Source organism: Cryptomeria japonica, chromosome 10 (assembly GCF_030272615.1).
Source record: "Cryptomeria japonica chromosome 10, Sugi_1.0, whole genome shotgun sequence".
NCBI classification, from domain to species: Eukaryota; Viridiplantae; Streptophyta; class Pinopsida; order Cupressales; family Cupressaceae; genus Cryptomeria; species Cryptomeria japonica.
The window spans coordinates 590436056-590459542 of NC_081414.1; positions in this window are offsets into that span (position 1 = coordinate 590436056).

Here is a 23487-nt window from a genome sequence, read left to right on the forward strand (position 1 = left end):
CAATGCTTATTGCTTCTCTCCAGAAGATATGTGGGATGTCCTTCTGTATCATCAAAGTCCTTGCACAATCAATAAGAGTTTTGTTTCTTTTTTCAACAACTCCATTTTGCTGAGGTGTTCTGGGTGCAGACATTTGTCTCATGATTCCCTGTTCCTCACAATAGTTCATGAACTCTTGAGAGGTGAACTCTCCTCCTCCGTCTGATCTCAGGCACTTTAGATTCTTACCAGTTCCTCTTTCTACTTGATCCTTAAACACCTTAAACATGGGAAAGGATTCAGATTTTTCCTTCAAGAATACAACCCACATCATTCTTGAGAAGTCATCTACAAATAACATAAAATACTGGTCTCCATAGAAACTCTTGGTTCTCATGGGACCACACAGGTCTGTGCAAACTAAGCCCAACACATTTTCAGATGAGAAAGTTTTACTATTGAAACTAGACCCGGTCAACTTTCCTAGTTGACACTCTTTGCACATAGCATTTTTTCAGGTTTTACTATGTCAGGCATACCTTTGACAGATTTTGCCTTACCGACTTTAGCTATGCTATCAAAGTTAACATGACACAATATTTTGTGCCACAACTAACTCTCTTCAACCTTAGCCACTAGACAATTACCTATGGTGGTGTCTAGATGAAATAAATTGCCTCTTGACTATTTACCGGTGGCAATTAGACTTCCAGATTTGTCATTTATTTTACATATCCCTTCATTGAATTCTAACTGGTAACCCTTATTGTTAAGTTGTGCAACACTTAACAAACTATATTTTAATCCTTCTACCCAATATACATCATCACAATTTGTTTTATCATTCAAGGCTATAGACCCCTTACCTTTTACTGCACATGGGCATGATTTCCAAATCTCATTGTTCCTCCATTGCAATCCTCCATGCTGAGGAATTTGTTTCTATCACCGGTCATGTGGTGAGTGCAACCACTGTCGATCACCCATTCTCCACACCAGTTTGTGCTAAAAATCAATATCATATCTTCTTCCTCTGTGTTGTCCTCCTTAAATACCACAAATGCAATGCCATCTCCATCAGATCCCTCTGATTCTTCATCAGTGACTCCTTCTGCAAGATAACATTCCTTCTTGCTCTTATCCTTGTAACTTCTAAAATTATCCTTCTTGTCTCTATCATTGTTAGGTCATCTTGAAGCAATATGGCCTATCTTATTATATGAGAAGCACTTTAAGGGTAGTTTACCTTTGTATTTTCCTTTACCTCTTGGAAATCTTCTTGCCAATAGAGCTTCAATTTCATCTTGCTCCTATTCCTCAGAGAGAAGATTGTCAGTCACATGGGAATGACTGGTTCTGGTAGTATAACTACTACCGGTTTCTTTCCTTGTCCTTGTTGGTGCATGCATCATGGATGCTTTGAAAGCAACGTCAATCTTTGGTACATTATTGTCATAATTGCTCAACTCAAAAGCAGTCAACTTATCGATCAATGAGTCAAGAGTTACATTGACTGTTCCCAAGAATCTGAGCTCTTGGATAACAGAGACCCTTATGGCATATTGTGGTAGCAGAGTTCTCAGGGTTTTGCTAGCCACATCATCCTCCTCGAACTTTCCTCCTACACTTTTAATGGAGTTTACTACATCCTTTAGCCTCTTATTGTACTGCTCTATGTTTTCACTTTCCTGCATTCTCATCTCATCATATTTTCCTCTCAGACTATCTACTTTGGCCTTTTGAACTTGGGGATCTCCTCCATAGACTGTCTTTAGCTTATTCCATATCTGAAAATCTGACTTGAAATCTTGTACCTCTGCAAATTCATTATCTGAAAGAGTGCTAACAATCAGATCCATAACAACGGTATTATCTTGCCTTTCCTTGATCTAGTCCGGAGTAAGAGTCCCTGAAGGTTCATTGTACTCAGTGATCGCATGATTCCAATAGTGTTCACCTAGGGATCTTAGATATAGTTTCATTCTTCCACATCATAAGGTGCAATTCTCCTTAGAGAACTTAGGACCCTCCTTACGCATCATCTTGGATCTCTCCCTAAGCCAATTAAGCTTCTTCTGATTCTAGGGACCTGATGCTCTGATACCAATTGTTAGTCCCAACCGGTGCTGAGAGGAGAGGGGTGAATCAAGACTTAATCAAATTTTCACAATTTAACTTTTATCTTAAATTTGCATTCATATAAAATCCAACAATATACTTAATCACTAAAGTACAATATACAAGCATGAAAAGTTGACAGTGACACCAAGGAGTTATCTTGTGGAAACCCAAAAAGGGAGAAAACCACGGTGTGAGTTGGAACTCACAAAATTTATACTCTTCTGAAGTACGCCCTATGAGAAGCCATCCCTGTTAGGAGATTACAAAGACACTGTTAGGTGCCACTCAGTTAAGGGATTTTGATCAAGGTTAGTTAGTGCCTTTACCTTGTTAAAGGTAGCCCAGTTAGAGGACTTAGAACATTAGTAATGGATTTTACAATAGGGACCTGTTAAAGTATACCCGGTTAAGGGATTTATGTTGCACTTGTTAGAAAGCAATAGATGGATGATCTACTGAATTAGCTACTGATAGCTTGATCAAATCTCAATATGCATCACACTCAATACACACCAGTTGTGTCTTCTCTTCATAGCACTGACTTCCTTCTTACACCTTCGGCTCTTCACACAGCCGGTCACCTATCCCTTGGCACTGCACTCTGCCGGTCCCCTAACCTTAGGCTTTACACTCTGCCAGTCCTCTGATCTTTGGCTCTGCACTCTGTTGGTCCTCTAATCTTCAGTTCTGCACTCTGTCGGTCCTCTGATCTTCGGCTCTGCACTTTTTCGGTTCACTATCTCTCGACTCTGCACTTAGTTGATTTACCTCAAACAAACTCTACTGTGCTAATACCTTTTAGCACTTCCTCTATCTCTGCTCTTCACTTTGGATCACCTTCAACAAATTCTCATTGTTGCAAGTTTCATGATTAAAACTTTCTAAATGAACTTCAAGAACACTTTATACATTTTCTGCAGACAACTTCAAGCATTCCCTCAATCAAACCAATCATGGATTTTAGAAGATTTCAAATTTAAAATCTCCCACTCTTTCTTTGCATGCCTTTTATCAATTTTGCCAAGTGCTCAACCAATTCTGCCACCGCATCTCCCAAAGATAGAAACTTCTGAGTTGTGTTCAGCCAAATAAGTGCAAACCAAAAAATCCACATGTAATCATGCTTGACTGCATGATAACTGAAAGTTGACCTTACCGACATATGATTTGGCATAGACACAAGCTCACCAAGTCATCCTTTTCCACCACAATTGAATAACCAATCACCACTCTGAGATTTATGGTGATCACTTGTCTTCCTTCTATCATACTGGTGTACCGGTATGCCACTGCACTTTTATATTACCGGTTCGTCCTTTGATTGCCGGTTTTTTGTTCTAGCACCAAGTCTCTTCCCCTGTTTACCAATGAGTTACCAGTTTGTATAAACAAATAGGTTTTCTTGCCTGAGTCACCTTTTGTGACTTCACCATCATCAAAGTGACCGATCTTCCTGAATGATAGACTGGTTGGCTTAGTTTAACTTTCCTTGAGCTGATTGAACCTTTGATCATTCAATACCAATGTTGTTTCCATGTATTGTAAGTCATCACTTTTGCTTACTAAAAAGAAACACCACTCTACCTATACCACTTTACCGGTTAGTGTTTTCACTAGTAAGTGTTGGACATAAATGACAAACCTTAGCACATATACGGGTTTTGTAGATTGACTGGTTTTGTCAATGGCAACAATCCAACAGTAAAGAATAAATTCTACTATGAAGTAAGAGAGGTAGACTAACACTTATTCTAAAAAAGAGAATATAGTGATTGTAATACCCTTGAATAGTTTAGTAAATAGAAGTAAATAGATACTTATTGTTTTGTTGCAATAAGAAGGCAACCTCCCCTTTGTGAGGAGAGATTTAATCTCATCATACTATGGCTGAAATCCACATTTTGTAAACCTTCCTAGTTTACAAAATTTTCAATCAACAAAATGCAAATGAATGTATAAGCTTACTTACATGAAAATGATAATGAACCTAATGGAAATGACAATGCAGTCATGATATGGATGAGACTAATGAACTAATATGCAAAAGTTCAAAAGACCACTCACAATAAACTCCAATTAGGTTAGAGGGACAACACACGACACATGTGCACATCCCTAATCATAAAGATTAGGGAGAAAGATAGGAAAATGCATAGAATAGGAAGATTTGGATAATGAAGATGGAAGAGAAATAGGAAAATGGTTTGATGATGAGATTGAGCTCCCAAAGGGAACTTCCATGTAGTGAGCATTTATTTTGATTTAGCAATGTATGTGAGGCACTAGGGTATGAGGAATTAAGGTGATTTTATAGCCAATGTATAAAAATGATGCAAGAAACAAAAAAAATAGTCCACCACCTACAAAGTTGTAGGGATTTTTGATGGGAAAAATGCTGGAAAAACCACAAGCAAAAGATATGCCCTAGCAGACAATGAGACCATGAGGATTTTATGTGGGAACAACATGAGACACATCAAGAAATTATGCACAAATAGAAAAGAAAAAACAATACCCCTAGTACTACCACTAATAGCACAATGTGATATAAAGGATCATGGAGACCGTAAGGAGTTAAAACTAGGAAGCTCAAGATAAAGATAAACAAAGATCCAAAAGTGCCAAAGAAATAACAATCATTTCAAGTATCTTTTTCAAAAGGAGGGACTAATGGATGAAATTGATTGGTCTTGTTTGGGGAAGGATACATTCTATGAAAATTGAAGATGAGAAGCTAAAATAGGATCTTGATTTGATAAGAGATAAATGAGATACCTAAAACTCTAAGGGATTAGGGGACGATTGTTGAAGCACCAACTAAATAGGGACATAGTCTTGATGACACATGATTGATTGGCACAAAAGGTGGAATCGAAGACCAAGATATGTACAAATGGACCTAGATTGAGACACACAACTGACTCTATTTACAAGATTTAACTGACACTATATACAAGACAAAAAAAATAATGTTGAATCATTTTGACAATGCTTAGGAGGTGGGATAGGATCCACAATGTCACAATGCACAACGATGGTCGTACTAAGATAATGATGGAGATGAGAATGAATGAACAAATGTTTTAATGATACATGGATGTATAATAAGGTGGAAGGTATTGGAATTTCATGAAGATTGCATCGATGAAGTATAATGTTGTCATTGATGTCAGTAGTAACTGGTAATGAAGTTGTATTGCAACTAGTAATGATGAAATAATGAAACCGATAGTTAATCAGTAGAGGCAACCAGTATGATATTGTTATTGAAGAAGAGTGATTAACCGGTAACCCTAACCAGTTGATAAGCAGAACCCTAACCAATGGAGCTTGGTGAATCAGTTGTGATGATCTATGACTGAATGGTGATCGAAGATGAAGATGCCACATCAGCATGATGCACGTGATGAGTTCAAAGTGGATTTGGCACGTGAAGATAACTGTTTATCTTGGGAATGATCAAATGCATAGCATGAAGTGAAAAATGCATGATGAGTTACAGGATCCAATGTGCGGTGATCCACGAGTGGTTCAAGTTGTCTAGAACAATGTGAAGTTGATTTCTATGTAATCCAACGGTCATGATTGAACCGATATATTTGTAATCTGTATGAGATTTGTAGGTTTTGTGTTGTGTTACCGACCTATTGTATTTGTTTATAAGGTCAATGATTTGGTTCAATACTGTGTTGGTAATTTGGTTAAGTGTGGTAGTGTGTTTGTTGCCGAACCAGAAGGAGTGTCTGTAGATTGTTGTGAAGGCAGATAGGAACATAATAGGATCTGATTAAGCAAGGAAGTGCTATTACCAGATCAACAAAGAACTTGTTGTTCTCTAACCATTACAACAGTTAAATCCCCTAACCGAGTAAGATTTAATAGGCTTCTTGTTTAAATCCTCTAATGAGGTGATCCATTAGCTTGGATTTGAAATCCTCTACTGGGGTAACCTCTAATAGGGTATTGCCTTTAATAGGGTATTGTAGTCAATCCCTTAACTGGGTGATTCTTAACCAAATATGTTCTTAATAGGACATTATTGTATAAGCTTCTAACAAGGCTCAAATCCTAACAGAGTGAACTTAAGAAAAGTTTAGAATACTTGTGGGTATTTATCTCCACCGTGGTTTTTCCCATTTGGGTTTCCACGTGAAAAATCATTGTGTCAAGTGGTGAATGATTTTGTGGATGTGTTTTTGATATGGTTGATTTGAATGACTGGTAAATCCACTTAGATATGTTTAGATGACCAGAAATGATCTGAAATGAGCTAATATTAGTAATGTGGTTTAATGTTTTGGTTAAATGGTATTTGAGTTATAGATCTGTTACATTGTATCATTGATGTTTTGGTCAACTGGTAAAGTTTGACAGTGCAGTTGCAGTTTTTGATACAGTGACTAAACTAGATAGTTTAGCAAGTTGTTTGAGTTGGAATTTAAGTTTGGTGAAAGCTTAAATTATTTTCTATCTACTGATTCACCCCCCCCTCTCAGTGGTTGACTGGATCCTTATAGTATCATCATATTATTAGAAGCAAATAAAATAAGGATAATGAAAAGGTCCTCTACACATGACACCCGTTGCTATATTTTCACCACATGCACTAATCCAAGGTTACACCAAGGGTGGTTTTCACCATAGGATGATTTATTTCTCTTTACTATTTTGATTTTTTTGGCATTTTTTGTATTTTTTGAAAAGTGGGGTACACTTCAATGACTCAAGCATAAGACCTCTTGAGATGAATGATATTAAGAAAGTCACTAAAAGGTTCTTCTTCAAAGTAGATAATTGATATGCTCCTAAGCCATTTTATATAGTAATCACATAAGGACCTATCCAATTAGGTTCAAATTTTCATTTCTCTTGACAATCCCATTGTACTTTTTGATTCTCTTTGAGGACTATATCACCCAGTTGAAATTGACATGGCTTGATTATATTGTTGTAATTACTCTTAAGATTATTTTGATAAACCTTGAGATGATCATAAGCCTTTTGACAAACTCCTCATAGAGAGGTTCCAACCAAGTAAACCTTACCATATGGTAGTCTTCATCAGTGATTCAATCGATAAGATCTCATCAACACCATATACAAGTGAATATGGAGTGACATTGGTAGGGGTACAAATGCTAGTACAATAAGACCAAAGGGATGGGTTAAGATGGAGATGCAAATCATGACCAGTATCATTGATAATGTTTTGAGGATTTAAGGATAGTTGGCTGCCTCAGTTTAGCCTTTACCTTGTAGGTAGTATGGGGTGGATGAATTGTGATAGATGTGATATGTCTTGTGAATTAGTTTTTGAATGGTGTACCACTATCAACGATGATGGTGGATGCTATAATGGCAAAGGATGAGGTAGAGGATGAATTTGGAGATTTGGGCATCAGTTGTGAGGGTGAGTGGGACTGCTTCCACCCATTCAGTGAGGTACTATATGGAAGTGATAATGAACTTATGCCCATTGTATTATGGAGGGTGGAATTTACTAATGAGGTCGAGGCCCCAATGAGAAAAGGGCCATGGTGTGGTGATAGGTTGAAAATATTGAGTTGTTACATGGAAGAGATCTGCATGCTATTGACAAGGTAGAAATTTCTTCACATACTCACAAGAATCATGTTTCATGGTAGGCCAATAATATCCTCTTAAAAGCTATTTGGCTAAGATTACACCACTCATATGAGTGCCACAAGTTCCAATGTGCACATCTTCTAACAATAGATTAGCTTCCAGAAAATTTAAACATCGAGAGAGGACATTGTGTTATCCTCAATTAAAATAAAATTTCTACTAGGATGGTGAAGCAAAATGAACTTGGCAAATGAGGTTTTGGTGTTGGTTACGAGTAAGTCTAGGGGAAATGATACCATCTTTAAGATAAGCATATATGTCTTGGTACCATGGTAACTAAGGACCAACAATCTCATACACCATCTTAGAGTCTGGAACCTCATAAGTGAGCATATGAAGTTGCTCAACTAGAAACTCATATTCATGGCTATCATGTGGAATATCTAGGAGAGACCCAATAGTGGCCATGGAATTCCATTGGCTTGTTCTGCAATCTAGGTACATGGTCAAACTGAATGAACTGAAAATATTTCTTGAAGTCATGAACCATTCTCTTATAGGGTAGAAACATGTTGTCCTTATTTTGGAATTTTTCATTAACCCGTTTGACTATTATTTAGGAGCCGCCAAAAACTTGTAATTGAGTTTTGTTCCATTTGACATCAATTTTTAATCTAGTAAGTAGGGCCTCATGCTTTGCTATATAAATGGTGCATGGAAAGGACAACTTGAATGCCTTGGGGATATAATCTCCTCGAGGAGTGGCAGAAAGAACTCCAACTCTAGATTTGTGTGAGGTAAAGGAACCATCAAAATAGAGTTTCCATACAGGTTTTTTATTGATATTATAGAGATGTTCATCAAGAAACTTAGTGACTAAGGGGTATGCATCCACCAAGGGCACATCAACTAACTGATTTGCAATGACTTGTCCTTTGACCCCTTTCATATCCATATATTATATGTCAAGATCGCTTAATAGCATGATCAAATTAGCCATGCATCTTATTAAAGTGGCTCTGAAGTGAAAGTATTTCAATAGATCCACCTTGCATATGAACTTGATATTATGACTAAACATGTAGTGTCTAGGATTTCGAGAGGAAAAGATCTTATCTAAATATGTTTTTTCCATAGGAGAGTAATTAATCTTATAGCCCACTAGAGTGCAACTGATATAATAATGAGCCTTTTTCTTTACCATTATTATCATGTTGGGCTAGGAGTGCCCACAGTGCAATAGTTGTAGCCGAGATGTATAATAAAAATGGTTTCCATAGAATAGGAGGCATCAAAATAGGAAAATTGGCCAAATATTCTTTGATTTAATCAAAGCTTGTTGGAAAGTTGACTCCCACTTAAAAGTTGTATATTTACAAAGAAAGTGGGTGAAGGGTTGACACTTGTTGGCTACTTGTGCTATTAATCTCCAAATTGATTGAAGCTTACCGTGGAGAATTCTTAATTTCTTAGGGGTTCTTGGAGGAGGAATTTTCATGATAGATTTGAATTTCTTAGGATTATATTCAATGTCTCTCCTAGATACTATGAATCTCAATAATTTGTCTAATGTGACACTAAAGACACACTTCTTAGTTTTTATCCTAAGTTGATATTTTTCTAGATGCTCAAAGATGTATTCTATTATTGTAGTATGTTCCATTATTATTTTAGATTTTCCAAGGAGATCATCCACAGTGTCCTCTAGAATATTATGAATTAGATAATATAAAATTATGGTCATAGAAAATGATAGGCAGTCCAACTATATTATTTTTGAAAAACATTTTGTTAGAAAAATGATGGCCTTACTACAAGGAAGTGTCTCATGGGGTGTGAGTGAGAATGAAAAAAAGTTTTTCAGACCCAGAGAAGGGTATAAATCACAACTGGGGGTCTTGGTTCTCTTTCAAGGACCATGCTATTAGTAGGGTTTTTGGTTGTCCTGCTATACCAAGGGACCTTCCAATTATAGTGCCTTACAGAGTTGCCTTTTTAGAAAGAATGTACCAATTTTATGAAGCTGAGAAGTTTATCATTTGAGGTGCTCATAAGAACAAGTCATTCCTCCCATCACAAGTTCAAGCATAAGGATATCGTTTTACCAATAGAAATGCATTTGATACTCTAGATATTGTGCTTAGTAAGTATAATCTTCCATTTTCCAAACATAGATTTTATGATTCTGAATGGTTTTTACATGGGCTTGCAAAGGGAAAATTCCCTAATCATGAGTGGAATGAGGAGGAGGGATTGATAAAAAATGTTGAGGATTACCAAGTGGTCCTTAAGAAGAAAGAGAGGTGGTATAATATCATATACGTAATGATAGGTCCTACTCTCCTTATTGGGAGAAGATTTTGATTTTAGAAGCTAAGATGAAGGCAATTTTTGGTTCTTATAGGGATGAAGATGATATGTCATTGCCTCATGAACGACCAAGAGCACATGTGCGGCCTGTAGGGCCTAGTTCCCCTCTTGTTGAGGTAGGGTCTAAATGTCCATCATCTACTCGCTCTCTAATTTCTCCACCACATAGTCCCGAGAAGCCATCAGTCTTACCTGGTTTTGAAGTACCTACCTATATTTCTCCTTTAGTTACAAACTCTTCTATTGAGATCACTTTTCCCCCCTCCTAGATCATTTATTGTCTCATCCTAAAAGAGACCTATGTCAGGCCCTTCCTCATTAGGTGCACAACCTCTCATTGTTCCTGGGAGTCCTAGGGCTATCACACCATTGAATACCCTTGGTTGAGAAATTTCATTTGAAACCTTTGAGGGATTCAATACTTAAGTAGAGCAACCCATTCCACCCCACAAATTTGACACAAGAGTGGGGGTATAAATTGAGGACCCTTCTCCTGAAAGGGCTCTTAGTTCTTTTAGATTGGGAGGAGATATCTCCGAGGATGTGAGATTGACAACATGCACAAAGTTTATGAGTGACGAGAATTACATTCAAACAAGATAGTTTAAGGTATTATTGCTTATGTGTTTAGTAGATCAAATACAAAAGGAGAGAGTCATACATGAAGGGGCATAACTAAGGTTAAAGAATGAAGTTTTGAAATATGAAAATGAAAGATTGGAGAATATGACCCCTAAATGGGGAGACAAATTATGAAGAGTAGTGAATTTCTTCTAGAGGGTTGGGATATTTCCGTAGCCATTTTATTTGATAGTGTAAGAAGAAGACAAGATATTGATCTTGAAAATTTAGATCCTGAGTAGGCCAAAAGACTATTTTTGGTTTTTCTTTTGATGACAAGTTAGATATATTGGCTATTTGGTCTTTGTACTCGTCTACCCAAAATCCTTCAATGACTCAACATCAAGATGAACTATATGGTCAAATATTTCTTAAAAGAGTCTCAGACACCATAGCTACAAAGGCTACTGATTTCTTAGTAAATGTTGCAAAGTTTACACACATAGTGTCCAAGAGGGTGGAGGAAGAAAACATAATTCTAAAAGATAGAGTTAAGAAGTTGGAGGAACAACTATATTCTAGGCCTTCTCAGTATCTACCAACTCTAGGAAAACAATCCTTTGAAGAATAATTAGGCCTAAGAAATGACCTACTTGTAGCAAGGATTGAAAACTCAAGGATGAAGCAAGAAATTGATCAGCTATACAACAATGTTGGGAGAGAAAAAATTCAAGCTATGATAGTGCTAACTGAGACTCTCCTAGAGTCTAGATCCAATGTAATCCTTGATCATGCAGAGGCAACATGGGATGAGCATAAGAGCTCATGGACTTCTATTAGTCCCATTTGAGGTGGCAAAGGCATATTTCCTACTCAATTTCCTTTTGAGAAAGTTTATAGATGGGTTATAAATTTTCCTTGTGAGGCCTTTTCTTGAATACTTGTATGAGATGATTAATGACATGAAGGCAAAATTGAATATCCTAATTCAAATATTTTCTACTCATAAAATATATACAAAGATGATCAAGACAAAGCTTTCAAAATTCTAGACACTTGTTACTTGTCATATGCCTCCTATTTTTGATAAGGAGAAGAAAGATGATGAAGGAAAGAAAGAATTGAGGTCGAAGACGAAGTGGAAATCAGAAATCAAGACAATTTTGGATCTAATGGTAGTTGATGTACATGCAGATGAAACACAAACAATGAAGAATTTGGATTCATACCTAGATTCTCTTTCAAGATTTGAATTAGGATTGACTTAGGTGATGAATACTAAGAGGGGGGGGGGTGAATTAGTATACCAATAAATATTGAACTTAAACACTTAAACAATTTAGCAGTAAACCGGTATAACAGTTTTACTAACAAACCGGTTAACACAGATGCAAACCAAATAGCAAATAAGGCATTCACCCACAGAAGCACAATCACCATAACACAAAAGATTTTGATGTGGAAACCCAAATGGGAAAAACCACGGTGAGATGAAACTCACAAGTAACTATCTGCAGAATAGTAACCAGACCAGTTAAGGTCATACAATGTTCTTTACCAGAACAGATCCTGTTAGGAATCTCAATCTCTGTTAGGAGATAAGTCCGATTAAAGACTACCTTGTGAGAGGATTTCAGATCCACAGTTGTGAACCACCTTGTTAGAGGATTTAAAAAGGCTTTGCTAGGCCTACCCAGTTAAGGGTTACAGACTTGTCAAAGATGTGAGTAATCAACAAGTGAGTGATCTAAATACTAGCACATTATGCTTGGTTAGATCCTTGATAGCTCATTGTTAATGCATTTCAGCATTACTTCAGTCTTCAATATCTTCACACTTTGTTTTTTCACATAGACCTAATCTTCTTTTGTGATCGCACATGCAAAAACTTCATCAACCACACAAAAAACCTAACACCCTCTAAAACCCTAGACATGATGTCCTTATAAAGGAATCTGATTTCATGTCAGTCCAATAGGATTACATTGCAAGTTCCTAGGTTCAGTGCATCTGGACACATTTGGTAACACGACACATAATCACCACCAAAGTGTCGGTGGATGATAACTCATCACAAAAATAATACCAGTTGGTAACTCATCACAGAGTAATACCGGTTCATACATTTACCTATTACCGGTTCACAGATTTTACCGATTACCGGTTTGCCAAAATGAAGACTGGGAAAAATGATAACTACCGCTTCAGTTCCTTCGTACCGCTTGAGATCCTCGAACCGCTTGAGGTCTTCATACCGCTTGGAATCGGTAGACACTTTTTGCAAAAACTGATAGCCTAAAGGCTATAATACATAATATCGGTTTGGAACAAATACCACTTGAGCATAACTCATACATACAAAAAGTGATCTCAAAGAAAGTGTGTGTCCATCAATGACAATTACAACAACATCATAAAAAATGCCAACAATCTCCCCCTTTGGCATTGATGGCAACACTTAGGAAAAGTTTTGACATCTAAGTGTTTTACAACAAAAATATGCCAGAATCAAAATTACTCCCCCTAAGCATATACACTACCCCTTTTGTAGAAAATACAATGTATACTACTCCCTTACAAAGATAAACAAGAAAGTATACATAACATGCATCAAAATTTTAAATATAGAATACTACTCCCCATTTTCCAACAATGACAAAGTACAACTGAATAACCCCTGTTTCTATTATCATTAAAATCATAAGAGTTAAGACAATAAAGAGTGAAACTTGTCAAAAACTGGTTTAAAGTCCTGCATTAATGTCTTCATGGATAAAGACCATGACTCAAGCAATGAGGTAGCAACCTCACTTTCCGTTTGCATTTGGAAAACCTGTTCCTCCATGGCATCCAAGGTATTCATCTCTTGAGTGTCCGCTAAGGCATCTATATTGAGATAGCATTTCTGAAGTATTTGTAGTCTTGGTAGTAGAACTAGTTGAAGTTCCTGCAAATCTCATGTCCGGTTGCTAATCTCTAACTCTATTCTTATAGTCTGGAGTTGAAACCGATGAACAGTTTTCCCAAATGTGGTGAAGGAATCATAGGGCGTCTTGAAGGTGCTTATGTATGTCTACAAATCAGATTGTAGCTTGTCTTTCTGAGAAAGCACATCATCACAAAATAGATGGGGTTGACTTATCTTACTGAGCAGTAGATTCCCCTCATCCATAGCATCTCTTATGTCCTTCTATGCCTTTTGAAGTTTAGACTGGAGCTCATCTAACTTCTTCACTAAGGCAGTGTTTAGAGCCTTTTGATGCTTCTTTTGTGCATTGGCTTCAACAACATCTTCCAGGCATTGCACCTAGTCCTCTACAACTGTGCATAGGAGTTTCAGTTGAGCTAGAGAGGAATCAGTACTTGGGAGATTGGTGTTAGGGTTCCCACAGATATAGAGAGGGGGGGGGGGTGAATCAGTATCTGACTGGTTATGAAATTTTCTTAAAACTGAATATGCAGAATATAAAGTAACAGTATACTGGTATGCAAGAATTAATGTAAATAACAGAATCAAAAACATCCACATGAAAAGAACACCATAACACAAGATGTTTTACGAGGAAACCCGATGTGGGAAAAACCTCGGTGGGATTTGTGACCCACAATATTCACTTACTGGCCAATAAGAGAATATTACTTACAATAGGGGCCTGCACATGCAGGAAGGCCAACTGCCTAGAGCTCACTGCTCAACAAGAAGTCACACTAACTTACAATGAGGATTTACATAAATCCAATATTCTGTACTGCTTTACAATAGCATCTTCAATGCCAGATTTAGTACTGGTTCTTGCTCTATTCTTTACATATACCCTTGACCTACAATTCGCACATTAGGTCTGCCTTATAATTTTTTTTTTTAATCCATGTCCTACAAATGCCTACAATGATCTCTTTTATATACAAGAGTCATTTTACAATTTGCCAAGTCGGCTTACAATGATAAACAAAATATTACATATCAAAAATCCTGTCGGCCTTTGTGTCGGTATACATATTTCCTTCTGTACCAGTGCTGGTGTAGATTGATTTTGTTGATGCCGGAGCACTGTTGTTTGAGTAATGCTTTGCCGGTATAATGTCTTGCCGGTGCCATAGGATTGCAAGGTTACCCATGTAATGCTTTGCCGATATAATGTCTTGCCGGTGCCATAGGATTGCAAGGTTGCCTGTGTAATGCTTTGCCGGTATAATGTCTTGCCGGTGCCATAGGATTGCAAGGTTGCCATCAATGACAAAACCTTCAATCACACACAATGTCTCATTGGAGTGTCCATATGCCAACAATCTCACCCTTTGGCATTGATGGCAACACTCATGAGAAATTTCAAAAAGATATCCAAAAATGTGTATACCAAAAAAATGTTACCAAAAATATGAGGGCTCCCTCTGAGCATGTGATCCCTGTGTTTTGAATTTTCTCATCTACTACTCCCCCTTTGGCATCAATGACAAAGGTTGGTAGATTTGTAATTGTACCAATTCATAACCTCAACCTTGTAGTTGGGTAGTTATTATTTGAAGAATATCTCCCAAAATTAAGTTTATACCATCCATAAACTTCTTGCTCTCCTTTATTGCTATCTCAGTTCTGTGTACTGTACCGGTGAGATGCTGCAAGTGCTCTGCCGGTGTTTTGCTACCCTGTGTTAGTGCCTCTGAGATTTCCTTATGCAGAGATGCTAAATAGTCCAATCTTGGACTTAGTTTAGATCTCAAAAATTTTGCCTTGTTTATTATTTTCTCTTTTTCTCTTTCTAATTTGAGCAATTCTTCCTCAAAATTTGTTATCTTTTCCTAAAAAACTGATAATGTATCAGGTGAGTTAACAAAAATATCAGCAAGTTTATTGATCTCTTCCTGTACCTTGCTCATCTTTTTGTCTACATCCATGGTCAAAAAGTTTATCTTACAGGTGTCTTTATACAAAGTTTTGTACTCTTTCAATAAATTGCACAGTTCCGGTAGAAGTGTGTCAAATTCCCTGTTACACTTCTTTATTCCTTCCTCAAAGAATTTCTGTTTCTCTTTTTCTACACTTTCCTTTACAGTTTCTACCTTTGTTTGCTCAAAATTTCCAGAAATATATTTACAAAGTGTATCCAACTGGCCTAAAGAATCTTTGTTGGCTATATTACAATTTGGAGCTATTAATTTCAAAACTGGAATTGAATCATCTATTGCTTTATAGGCTTGTGAGCTATAATCAGTTATTTTCTTGATAGATTCGAGCAATACCTCTATTACATTTGATGGTGACCCAGTAAACTGAGTGCCGGTGGAAGGGACCATGCTGGTATTGACCTCTGGTAGGTCTGTTTGTGTCTCCATCTCTTTAAGCACAGTTTTTCCTGCATCATTTCTTACCGGTGGCATCTGTTCTGGAGCCTTTAGCTGTATTGGTTGCTCTGTTTGTGTTCCAGATTCCATCTTTTTCTCTGAATCTTTTGCCGGTTGCTCTTGGTTTCCTGTTGCCGGTTGCTCTTTATTATCAGATTTATCTATGGCATCCTTATCTACCACTATGTTGATTTTTTGAGTATCAACATTCACAGTATATAGGACTTCAGGATTAGGATTGTTATCCTTTGTGTCCATGCTCTCAGCTGCCGGTTGATCTTCTACAGTTGTTATTTACCAGTGGAGTATTTAAAGGAGGTGGGGGTAAGTTGTCTCTAATCTTGATACTTGGCGGTCCACCAACTTTACCTTTCCCTTTGTCCTTTTGATATACCAGAATGGGCTTGGGATTCATATATTCTTCTTGTTTTTCTTTTTCAACCAAGAATCTATCCCACCATCTTCTGTTTCAATTGAAACTTCAGTAACTCTACCTACCATTAATGATATTTGCCGGTGTGTAGTGGAAAAGACTGTCCGATTGGCCTGAGCTATCAAATCATCAATTTCCTTAGGTGAGTTGACCAGGTATACTGCAAGTAATTTTTCTATTTTAATTTTCTTATCCAACTCAATTATTCCTTTCCTTCTGGCCTCAAGTCTTTTATATAATTCATCAGGAATTTCATTTAGGACTTGCATCAAAGACTTTTTATACAAGTCCATGTGTAGTATAACACTTTCCTCAACTTGTCCTTTCTCATCTTCTGATAGGGTGTCATAGATTTTCCCTATGTTTTTCAATTTACCTTCCTCTATGATTTCATTCAGTAATATGTCAAAAGGGGCCAAGTCAGTGTCTATCTTCTTCTTCTTTTTGGGGGTCATCTTTTTCTTAGGTGTGGCTTTCTTGATTGGAGACCTTACAGCTTGTTGCTTCTGTCTTGTCCTTCTAGGTGAAGGAGTGGATACCGGTGAGGGGTCTCTTTTCCTAACAACTCTTTTGAAAGTTGCTGGCATATCTCCTTCTGAGGAGGTATCTACCGATGATAGATGAGTTTTAGGTTGTTGGGCTGTCAACTCTTCTTCTGTTATGCTGGTTTTCTTTAATACATCATCTTTTAAGGCTTTTGCTTGCTTCCTTTCCTCATAGATGCCTCAACTTTCTTCACTCTCTTTTTAGATTGAATTTGACTTTCAATGTGCTCAGCACTACCAAATACTTCTTCCTTTGGTTCATTGGGGGCTTCCAGAAGTGCTTTGGCATAAGTTTCCACTATGTGGTCATCTATTTCATACCCCATTTCTGTAACCCAGATTGTTCTTGGGATGACTGCTTCCATCCAGATCTCATCCTTTTTTATTACAAAGCATATATCATCCTTGTATTTGTTAACGATTTCCTATGATAGTCTGATCCTCTTATTCATTTTGACCTTTAGTGCTTGAAAATACTCATGGATATTCTTTTCTTTGTTTTCACCCATGTTGTTGAATAAGTCAGACAATTGTTTTCCTACCGGTATGTCAAATCCAAAATCCTTGTTGCCTATACCGGGATCCTATTTGGTTATATGTAGCATTAAGCATACAAGTAAATTTCCAAATCTAAAGTTTCCTTTCTTATCCTTCTTGATTTTTGCCAAATTGTCAATTAACTCATCTTTTAACCATTCACAGATATCAATTTTCACATTGTCCTTAACCATGTCATAAGCACTCTTTATGCATAAACTGTAAATAGAGTTAAGCCTATTTGCATGAGTTGCTTTGTAACCTAGAATCATGCTAATGAATCTCACATTTGTATTGGTCACATCATTAACCCTCAATGGTCTTTTGTCGAATGTTGCACCAGTTAGTTTCATTACTAGGTCATTGGAGACCTTCTTGGTTTTGTTGGGTCTGGTACCAATGGAAGGTAACCCTGTTACTGCTTTCACAGCTACCTTTGTAGTTTTATGCACTTAGTCAAGCCAAAAGAATGAGCCATGTACCCTGCTAAGAACTATCCTAACTACTTCCTTGGGAAATTCAGGAATGCAGAGGATTTCAGTGAATCCTAGGGTTTCAACAATTTTATGTTCAGGTTTCACATTTCCGGCATTGTCACATATAACAGATTTATACATGTTTTTGATTTCTTCATCACCTAATTCTTCTATGTTGCAATGAATATACATTCTAGGGTCTTCTGCATAAACAACACCCTTTGGAATTTGGGAAAAAGCACCTGTGTTGTCATCTTTCTTAGCTACCTCGGGAACTAGCTGAAACACGGGCCTAGGTCATTTTATAACCTCGACTACTGTAGGGTTTGCTATTAATTCAAGTGCAGAGGAGGATGCCATGATGATAAAAACCTTTTTCTGCCTTTGGATGGATTGATTGCTGAAGTGCTTTGCCTCTTTGCTCGGAATGCCTTAGCTCGGAAATCTTCGCGCTCTCTAAAGGTTTGAATTCACGGTGAAATGAAATGGAGCCAAAAACCTTATTTTATAAAGTCTTTTCTGCCACCTACCACATTAATTGTTTGTCGGCAATGTATTAACTCAACTTTATTTGCCGGTAATGAAGGATTTTCAACTTCTTTTCTCTAACCGAGGGAATAATAGCACATGTGTCATTAAATTGCCAAACCCTCAAGATAATTTTCTTCAATTTGATGAAGAACATCCTATCGATGGAGCATTGCTCTGTTCTACTGGAGAAGCATCATATTGTCCTGCCGATGAAGCATTTGTTGGTTCTACCGGTGGAGATATTTAGATCACCTTTTCTAATCCATTGCTTTGAAAATTCTTGCTTAACCTCTTCAACCTTTTCTTTACCTTTCAAGCTAGTACTTTTGTTATCTACCGATGTACCTTTACTTCTACAAAATTTAGCAATATGACCAATCTTGTTACATGCATAACAAGTTACATTATTTTTCTGAATAGCTTTCCCATAACCTATGCCGGTTTGTGTTATGCATTTATTTGATAAATGACCAAATCTTCCACAAACATAACATCTTACATTCATTCTACAATTTTCAGAGTTATGACCAATTTTGTTGCATTTGGTGCATTGACCGGTGGGAGGATTGATGTTCTCATAATTCCTAGATCTACATTCATTTGCCCTATGACCATATTTATTACAGTTAAAGCATTTTTCATTGAATTTGTAAGTATTAGAGGGTCTTACCGGTTTGCTTTGATCCTGGGTATTTGTAGTACCGGAGCTTTCTCTAACTTCAAATCCAACTCCAGAAGTGTCACCTTTGGGTTTTTGATTCTTCAATAAGGTACCAAGTTCTTCTGAGCTTTTCTTGAATTTTTCTTTGTGCTGATTTGTAGTTTCTAATTCCCTTTCCAAGATCTCTTTTTGTCTCATTAGTTCATTCGAGTCATTTTGAGTATGCATCAGATCTGTCTTCAACATATCATTTTCATAGCTAAGTCTTGTGTTCTCATTTGCTGCGTCACTTAGTCTTCTAGTCAATTCTTCTTCATTCCTCTTTCTGTCCTCAATCTCTTTGTAGAATCTCATAGTCATATCTCGCATTTCATTTTTTGTTGTCATGATCTCTTGTTTCAATTTGCTTATCATATCATTTAATGATTCCTTTTCATCATTTTCATTTTGCAATTTTTCACAAAGTTCTCTTCTCTTGTTTCTTGTAATAGTAAGATTTTCTTGAAGTGCTTGAATAATGTCCTGAGCTGCTTTTAAATCATCTTCTAATTTGATATTTTTCAACTTCTCTGCATCATAGTCAGTAAGAGCTCCTTCAAGTTGCTTCATCAGATTTTCCATCTTTACCGATGTCAAGATCTTCCTCAAGCTATTAGGCTTTTGAAAATAGAGGACCAGGCTCTGATACCAATTGTTAGGGTTCCCACAGATACTGAGAGGGGGGGGGGGGGTGAATCAGTATCTGACCGGTTATGAAATTTTCTTAAAACTGAATATGCAGAATATAAAGTAATAGTATACCGGTATGCAAGAATTAATGCAAATAATAGAATCAAAAGCATCCACATGAAAAGAACACCATAACACAAGATGTTTTACGAGGAAACCCGGTGTGGGAAAAACCTCGGTGGGATTTGTGACCCACAATATTCACTTATTGGCCAATAAGAGAATATTACTTACAATAGGGGCCTGCACATGCAGGAAGGCCAATTGCCTAGAGCTCACTGCTCAATAAGAAGTCACACTGACTTACAATGAGGATTTACATAAATCCAATATTCTGTACTGCTTTACAATAGCATCTTCAATGCCAGATTCAGTACTGGTTCTTGCTCTGTTCTTTACATATACCCTTGACCTACAATTCACACATTAGGTCTGCCTTATAATTTATTTATTTTATCCATGTCCTACAAATGCCTATAATGATCTCTTTTATATACAAGAGTCATTTTATAATTTTCCAAGTCGGCTTACAATGATAAACAAAATATTACATATCAAAAATCCTATTGACCTCTGTGCTGGTATACATATTTCCTTCTGTGCCGGTGCCGGTGTAGATTGATTTTGTTGATGCTGGAGCACTATTGTTTGAGTAATGCTTTGCTGGTATAATGTCTTGCTGGTGCCATAGGATTGCAAGGTTGCCTGTGTAATGCTTTGTCGGTATAATGTCTTGCCGGTGCCATAGGATTGCAAGGTTGCCTGTGTAATGCTTTGCCGGTATAGTGTCTTGCCGGTGCCATAGGATTGCAAGGTTGCCATCAATGACAAAACCTTCAATCACACACAATGTCTCATTGGAGTGTCCATATGCCAACAATTGGTACCAAGAATCAAACTGGTAAGAGTTTCTACGGCAGTTTGAATAACATCTTGTTCCTTCTTTCTCCTTAGCGCTTCCAGTTGCTCTTGGGAAAGCTTAATGCTTTGCAACAACTCCGTTTCATTTGCAGATTGGAGGTCAATGGGACTGGTAATATCAACCAGTTTGGCTTGACTACCAGTTGCCTTAGGGGTCTCCACCTATGCGCTCTTTGCCGCTTCCTCCTTGTCCTTGGCTTTTTGCTTTTCTTCTTTTTCCTTCTTTTTGTCCTCTGCATCTTTCTTTCTTCTCTCTTCTTCCTTCTTCCTTTCTTCTTCTTTCCGCTTCTCTTCTTCTTTCTTCTCCTCTTCCTTCTTCTTCTTCTCCTCTTCCTGTCTCTTCTTCTCCTCTTCCTGCTTCCTCTTCTCCTCTTCTTTTCTCTTCTCCACTTCCTGTTTCTTTTATTCTTCCTTCTTCTTCTTCTCCTCTTCCTATTTCTTCTTCTCCTCTTCTTGCTTCCTCTTCTTCTCTTCTTTTCTCTTCTCCTCTTCCTCTTTGCTCTTTTTCTCCTCTTCTATTTGTTTCCTCTTCTCTTCCTGTTTTCTCTTTTCCTCCTCTTGATTCTTTTTCTCATTCTCCACTTTCTCTCTGTCAGCCTTTTCTTTGTCCTGTTTCTCCTTGTCCACTTTCTCTTTGTCATTTTTGTCGTTTGATGTATCCGGGGTGACATTTTCACCATCCAAGGCATCAACATCAATAGGGTCCATTTGATCAGTGACCTGTTCTCCTTCACTGTTATACACCTCATCCAGTTTTTTAATTTCCTGTTCTTGTTTAGCCTTTTTGTTGGCTTCGGACACTTGGTGCAATCTTAGAGTGGCTTTGGCATGAGAGTGAGTATCTTTTACCACTTCAGAGACTTTCCCTTCTAGCAACAAGAGTCTCCTTCTTCTCATGAAGAAGAGGCCTTTATATTTTTCCATAACTTCATAAAGTTCTGAATTAGGCACATCAGGAAAATATTGAGCAAATATTTCCTCTCTTATTTCCTTTTCCTTTTCTATGGCAATGCGCCATTTGTTATCTAAATAATTTTATAAAGAATCCGGTGTCACATATTTAATTTCTGATGGCGACCGGTCATTAATACATAAATATTGAATGACTTCCTATTCTACTTCCTCTTTTTCATTGTCATTGAAATCATCAAAATAATCTACTAAATCACTCAACACTTTTCTCCTAATATTCTTGATAGTTCTTTGAAAATGTGTCAAAGGTTTGTAAGAGGAAATATCAATATTTACCATGCTAATGATGTCAGTTCATTACTGGTTGTCTTTGTCTTCTTCCTTGTTTGCCTAGTCTTCTTAGGTTGTTCTTCAGATTTTGTGTCCTCTGAGTCCAGTGTGTTGACTTTTGTCTTCCGATTCCTCTCAAATACCTTTGCGGGTGCAAATTTTGGTTTCTTCTTTGTCGGTGACCGCTTGGTCACTTTAGGACTTGCTGGAGTAACCAGTGCCGATACAGATGGCCCTGCCTTTTCCTTCTTTACTGAAGGCTCTTCAACCGGTGTAAACCTTTCCAGATAGGTGCCAGTTTTCTTCTTCTTAGGATCAAGTGGTGAGGCAAGTAGGGTAGAAGCATACACATCTAGCATATCATACATTACCTCATATCCCATAGGTTCCACCTTTTCTTTTCTAGGCTCAACCGCCTCCATTATACACTCATCTACTCTAATGGTGAAGCATATGTCCTCTTCATATTTCTTGACAATATCACCAGAGATTCTCACCCTTTGGCTCATCTTGTGTCTGAACTCATCAAAGTATTTATTCAGGTCTTCAGGATAACCGGTTCCAACCACTTGAAGACTTTCTCTGATTTGCTTGGTAACTGGTTGGTCAGCAGACCACTGAATATCACCGACTCCTGGGAAGTAGCCTTAGAAGTAGAAGAACAATCCGACCAATATTTGTCCAAATTTAAATTTCAAGGCATTGTCCTGTTTAATTGACTTTAGATTCACCAGAAATTGTCTTTGCATACAGGTGCATAAATCAAATGAGGCATCTTCCATGATCATCCTATAGGTGGCATTTACTGCTGTAGTAGAGACAAAGTTAATTCTGCCAGCATGGAATGTCCGGTAACCTATCACCATGCAGGCATATTTGACCAAATTGTCCTTGATGGTATTGACAGTCATTCCCCATTGGTCGCTCACAGAACTGGTGAGCTTGGTCATTTTCATCTTAATGACTTTCCTTAGGGCAGGCACATCTCCATCGTTACAGAAACTGGTGACAACATGAATCACTTTCGGTGTGATGTCATGTGTCTACTCTAAATACATTTTGTCACTATTCACTCTGCTTAGAATGATGCGGATGTGATCATCTATAAATTCTTCAAGGAAATAGACCGCATTGTGAAGCTTCTTCTTTTCCAAGATGCTGTATTCCGGTTTGATCTTCTTGCCCTTCCCACAGAATAGGCTTAACTGAGAATGGATCACTAGAGATCCTAGGTCTTCAATTTTACAATCAATATAATCCGAAATACCTTCCTCAACTATGACGCTAATAGGTATTTGGGATAGGGCATTATATTTTGCCTTCCGTTGGATAAAATCAACTGAATCAATGGGTACACTAGAACTAGAGTGCGATGTGGAAGCCATTGATAAACATAGAAACTCAAAAAATACCTTTGCATGTCAAGATTTAGGGATTACAAATTCCGCTTCG